The sequence below is a fragment of the Dreissena polymorpha genome, chromosome 11, assembly GCF_020536995.1.
Source record: "Dreissena polymorpha isolate Duluth1 chromosome 11, UMN_Dpol_1.0, whole genome shotgun sequence".
Taxonomy (NCBI): Eukaryota; Metazoa; Mollusca; class Bivalvia; order Myida; family Dreissenidae; genus Dreissena; species Dreissena polymorpha.
Window position 1 is genome coordinate 40,045,008 of NC_068365.1, and position 6,000 is coordinate 40,051,007.

Here is a 6,000-nt window from a genome sequence, read left to right on the forward strand (position 1 = left end):
AGGTTGCGGGGGAAGAAGCGGTACTCCTGCCAATAGGGTCTCCTCGTCTAGCCACCATTGAAGGTGGGGGACTAAGGACGGAAGGATGGGAATCTGTGTTAGCAGATTGTCTGGAGACCATTTCCAACGAGCTGAGAGATAATGCTGAAGAGGACGTAGGAAGAGACGTCCCAACTGCACGAAGTCTGCTACAGAGCTCAGGATACCGCTGAGTTAGAGGAAATATTGAGCTGTGATATGAGATTGGGACAGCACACATTTGGCCTTCAAAAGGAGGTCTGATACACGTTGCCGCGAGACTCTGACCCGATTGATGTGGGTCAGAAAATTAATTCCCACGAATATGAAATTCTGAGAGGGAATGAGGTCTGACTTGGCTTCATTGAGGAGTCCTAAAGAGAGGAGCTCCTTCCAAGAGAACTCTATGTGTAGCAGAAGCAGTCGACGATCGAGCTGGTGTAAAAGCCAATTGTCGAAATACTGAAGCAGTTGAACCCTGTGTATTCAGAGGTGTGCGCCCACTGCGGCCATGAGTTTGGTGAAAACTCGTGGAGCTGTGGCCAATCCAAAGGTGACGCCCGCAACTGGTAGACCTGGCCTCGAAAGTAGAAGCGCAGGTACTTCCGGTAGTTGGGATGGATAGGAACATGGAAGAATGCATCTTCCAGGTCCAAGGAAACCCCCCAGTGCATGGGTTTGATGGAGCGCCGAATGACGGTAGGAGTCTCCATCTTGAAAGTAGGTTTGACTAGAAACGTGTTTAACACTTTTAAGTCTATGACTGGTCTCCAGGAGCCGCTTTTCTTTTAGACAAGGAAAAGGCGACTTTAAAATCCTGGAGAACAAGGGTCGTTAACCCTTTCTACTGCCTGTTTTTCCAGGAGTCCGAGAATGGAGTCTGGAAGTTGTGGATGCGGAGATACCAGATCTATTGGGACGCGAGAGAGTGGGGCCTTTTTTCGAATTGAAAAGTGAGGCCTTGTGTCACAAGGGAATGAACCCACTTGTCCGAAGTAATTTGGAGCCATCGATTTGCGAAGTGCATAAGTCTGGCCCCGACTGGTACCTCCGGCATCGGAGGTTGTGGCGTAGAAAGGGGTTTGACCTAGGGCTGACCTTTTGGAGGCCCACCCTTGCCAGAAGAAGGATTAAATGACTTCTTGTCCGCATTGGGTTTGCCCTTACTCCAATTTTGGTATACAGACGGCTTCCGATAGGAAGATGTTCTGTTCTGAAAAGGAGGCCTATTAGTGGACTGACGTGGAGCAGACGGACGCTTAGTAGGGAAACTGTCCCTTTTAGCGTTCTTGGCAGGTGGGGCTCCTGGGGGCTTAGAAGCAGGGCGCTTAAAAACCACAGGGTGCTGGCCAGAGTTGCTCCTAACTACGGAAGCATATATCTGATCTTCACGATCTGCAGTAAGTGCCGACTGTATCCTCCCTCCGAAAAGAGAATCTGCTGTTAAGGGAGCAGTTCGAAGGTCTCTCCGAAGCCTTAACATCTCAGACATAGACGACGCAGCATTGAGTGATAAACACTGCGTAGTACGTGAAAGGTGTATCAACAAGGCACGGAGCTCCTCTGGGATAGAATCAGAGAGCTCCCAAACAATGTCTAAGGCTGTGGCTGCCATCAGATCTAGCTGGTTAGCCAGACCTATGGAACGGCGTTCTCTCAGCTCCCAATTTTACAACAGGGAAAGAGGGACTGCTGTATGGGTAGATGATGAAGGCATTGTAAGGGACAGCTTACTAATGTCAGCATCAGGAACCGGAAGTTTGGAAAGGTCCAAACCGGTAGAAGGGTCTGGTACCGGGGCCTTATAACTTTTACCGCCGTCCATCTGTTTAGGCTCCGTCAGCTCCTTAGGGGCATTCCATGGAGATGGCGAAGGTTTATTGGCTGGCTCAAGTGACTGGAATACAGCCATTGTGGAAGAGCCAATAGGAAGGCGGAGATCCACTCGGGAAGTCGCCTTACTTATCCTGCCGGGCTCCCGTCTGCGGGCTACCTGTTCTGTAACGGTAACCGCAGATCCTGTAAGAGACAAGGAAGGGCGGGGGCAGAAGTCCTCATCTAAGGTATTGAACATTAGTTCGTAAACCTGATTGATAGAGGCCAAATAATAAAGTTCGGCCTCATTAGACTCCGAACCCGCCTCAATCGAACCGTCTGCGGGAGCATTGGATTGATTGAAACCGGTGGATACAGAAGTAGGAATACTAGATTCATCCGCTTCTATCATGAGAGGATCGTTTTCCGGCACCATCAAAGATATAGCTTGTGAGTTAGGTCTATCAGAGATCAAGTCAGCAGACTCACTTTGAATACCAGCGGTAAAGGATCAGTCGAAAAAGGGACAAAGATTCCCGGCGACTGTTGGATCCACAAAGTATTGGGATTTGATGGTGAAGCGGCAACCCGGGGTTTACTTCTATGCAATGTGGAAGAAACCCGTGGGGCTGAACACGCAGCCGAAGTGGTCAGGTTAACCCCTGTACCTTGAGCCTGATATGTATGCGAACTAGTGTTTGAATACAAATTATGCTCAGTGGTTGTAGGAACGGCCGTGTGTGTGGAGGCAAAAATAGAGGCCGACACACGTGGAAGGGTGTCACTAGATTCCTCAGAGAAGGATCGCCTAGGGGACCTAGGAGTCCGAGAGTGCCTAATAGAGGAAGGTCTATGTCTCTTATCCCTGCGATGCCGAGACACTGTTCGGCGGCGCTGGGAATGATGTTTCCTGATCAAAAGTCTCCCAGAGCGCTGGCGTGATCGCTCTTTACGAGGCAATCTACGCCGAGAAACACTCGGTGAGCATGAACGACGTCCACTCCGATAATGATGAGGGCTAGTTGAAGTAGACGATGAGTCATGCGACGACGAGCCCGAGGTGGAGGAGTAGCCGGAAACACTACGCGTTTACGTCTGTGACTCACAGTAGAAACGCGACTGCGTCTACCTTTGTGGAGTACTGACAAGGTAGTGTCAACATCTATGGTGACCAAAACGGTCTGTGGCACAGACCGGTACCCGGTGACCAGATCAGTCATAACCTGACCGGTGACCGGACCAGTCAGTGACCGGACCGGTCAATGACCGGTGACAGGTTGACCGGTGACCCGACCGGTCATAGCATGACCGGTGACCGGACCGGTCAATGACCGGTGACCTGTAGACCGTTGACCGGACCGGTCATAGCATGACCGGTGACTGGACCGGTCAGTGACTGGTAACCGGTTGACTGGTGACCGGTGACGACACTGGTCATAGCATGACCGGTGACCGGACCATGTTGACCGGTGACCGGTGAAGTCTCCGGACTGGTCAACTGGTCGTTCCGATGAACGGACCGGTCAAATTTTGACCGGTGTCGTCACCGGGCAAGAACCGATGCATGGCATCTCCTGATTGCATGTGGTCGAGGTCGTGTGGGGAAAAGTCACGGCTAACCGAACTTTCCCGACTTTGACCTGAGCCACGCATATTGCGTTTCCGGCTCTTGAATGTTCTACGCTTGATGGCCCAGGTATCTTCTGACCAATTCTCACAGAAAGGGCAGCAGTTGTCCTGGTTGCATCCGGCACACGAAAGGCAGCTGTCATGGTTGTCCCATGCTGCTCTAATGTGGCCACACGAACCACGTGTTTGAGGCATTTGCCTTAAACAAACAAACAAAATCACAAAACAATACAGAAATAATCGGATATATATATATATACGGAGAATATTTAAAACAATTCAAAACTTCTCTAGTTCTGTTAAACAGAAGAATCCTGCGAAACAGAGCAACAATTAAGTTAACAACAAAATGTCGGCCTTGTTTAACGCTATCCGGAATAAGAGTGATGGTTTCTAGGTAATATCCCGTTTTTGGTTACACTGCACTATGTGACCGTTCTTACCTGGACGGGTTTATGACAACATTGGGATTCGGACAGAAAGCTTCCGCATAAAATACGATCCTTTCGGATAAGTAAGCTATTAGATAGCAGGTAACGTAATTAAGCTATTAAAAAGGACCCATACCCGAAGCGTTTTATTTGTTTTTAAATAAGTGCCTTACATGTATTAAAATAACAGTGCTTTCAACAGGAATTTTTTCAGACGCCCCTGGGCTATAGGGGGGGGGGAGGGCTGCACCCTCCATATGTGTTTTTTTTTTCAGAGTGAAATGACCTTGTGACGGTGCGTTATGACTCTTCAAGAAAAAACAGCAATAGTCATTAATAACGAGATTTAACAAAAATTTGTTTTAACCCTTTTCGGCATAGATACCCATAATCGCGTCTCGATCGATTCCTTAATACATCCGTAAGAAACAATACTTTTTATCTATTACTGCCAACTTACTACTTTTACCGTTGCTACTCATTACCTGATAATACCGTATATTTCATTATAAAAAGGACATTCTGATAAATATTTACTATAAAAGTGCTCAAAATTTCCAAGAAACACAAACATTCACCATTTGTTGTTAAATTTTGGCATATATGTTGCTGTGTAAAGATTTGATAAAAAACGTCCAATCGGGGCGTTTTTTCGACTAAACACGCATAAATTGCCTGACGTGATGTTCCCGTTTTTATGCAATATAATTATTATAAATCAATCAAATTTCACTTAGACCTATAAAAGTATATAACTATCATAAATGATTTTATTCATATAATTTGATATATTAGAAAGAATGATATTAAATTAGTTTTTCCCAAATCAATTGACTTTTCATAGGAAAATATTCCAAACCCACAATGGCATTTTTTCCCAAAATGACAAAGAAAAAGTCTGACAAAGGGTCTATGTTACCTTCTGCGTAGTCAGGTCATCCTTGTCCACCACATCCTCAGCATCGTTGTCCTGACTCAGCAGCGACTGTAGCAGCAGAATAGCTTGATGTTTTTCTTGTATGTATATTTAGGACACAAACAAATTTATAAACAAGGGCTGTTTGTAAAACATGCATGCCCCCCATATGGGCTGTCCGTTGTAGTGGAAGTCATTGTGTGAATACGTTTTTTGTCACTGTGACCTTGACCTTTGACCTAGTGACCTGAAAATCAATAGGGGTCATCTGTGAGTCACGATCAATGTACCTATGAAGTGTCATGATCCTAGGCAAAAGCGTTCTTGAGTTATCATCCGAAAATCATTTTACTATTTTGGGTCACTGTGACCTTGACCTTTGACCTTGTGACCTCAAAATCAATAGGGGTCATCTGCGAGTCATGATCATTCTACCTGTGAAGTTTCATGATCCTAGGCATATGCGTTCTTGAGTTATCATCAGAAAACCACTTTACTATTTCGGGTTACAGTGACCTTGACCTTTGACCTAGTGACCTCAAAATCAAAAGGGGTCATCTGCGAGTCATGATCAATCTACCCATGAAGTTTCATGATCCTAGGCGTATGCATTCTTGAGTTATCATCCGGAAACCATTTTACTATTTCGGGTCACCGTGACCTTTGACCTAGTGACCTCAAAATCAATAGGGGTCATCTGCGAGTCATGATCAATCTACCCATGAAGTTTCATGATCCTAGGCGTATGCATTCTTGAGTTATCATTCAAAAACCATTTTACTATTTCGGGTCACCGTGACCTTGACCTTTGACCTAGTGACCTCAAAATCAATAGGGGTCATCTGCGAGTCATGATCAATGTACCTATGAAGTTTCATGATCCTAGGCCCAAGCGTTCTTGAGTTATCGTCTGACAACCACCTGGTGGACGGACCGACAGACCGACATACCGACTGACATGAGCAAAAAATATACCCCCTCTTCTTCGAAGGGGAGCATAAAAATGTAATTAACACACACACGCTTATATAAATGTAATGAAAACCAATAACAAATGTTCAACAGCATAAAACATGGCAAATTAATAAATATTACATCAAGTGTTACCTTTCTGTAAACATTGCGTACAATATCAATATATTCTTCTCCAAAGATTACTTAAACAATTTCATATTTTATAAAAAAAAGTAT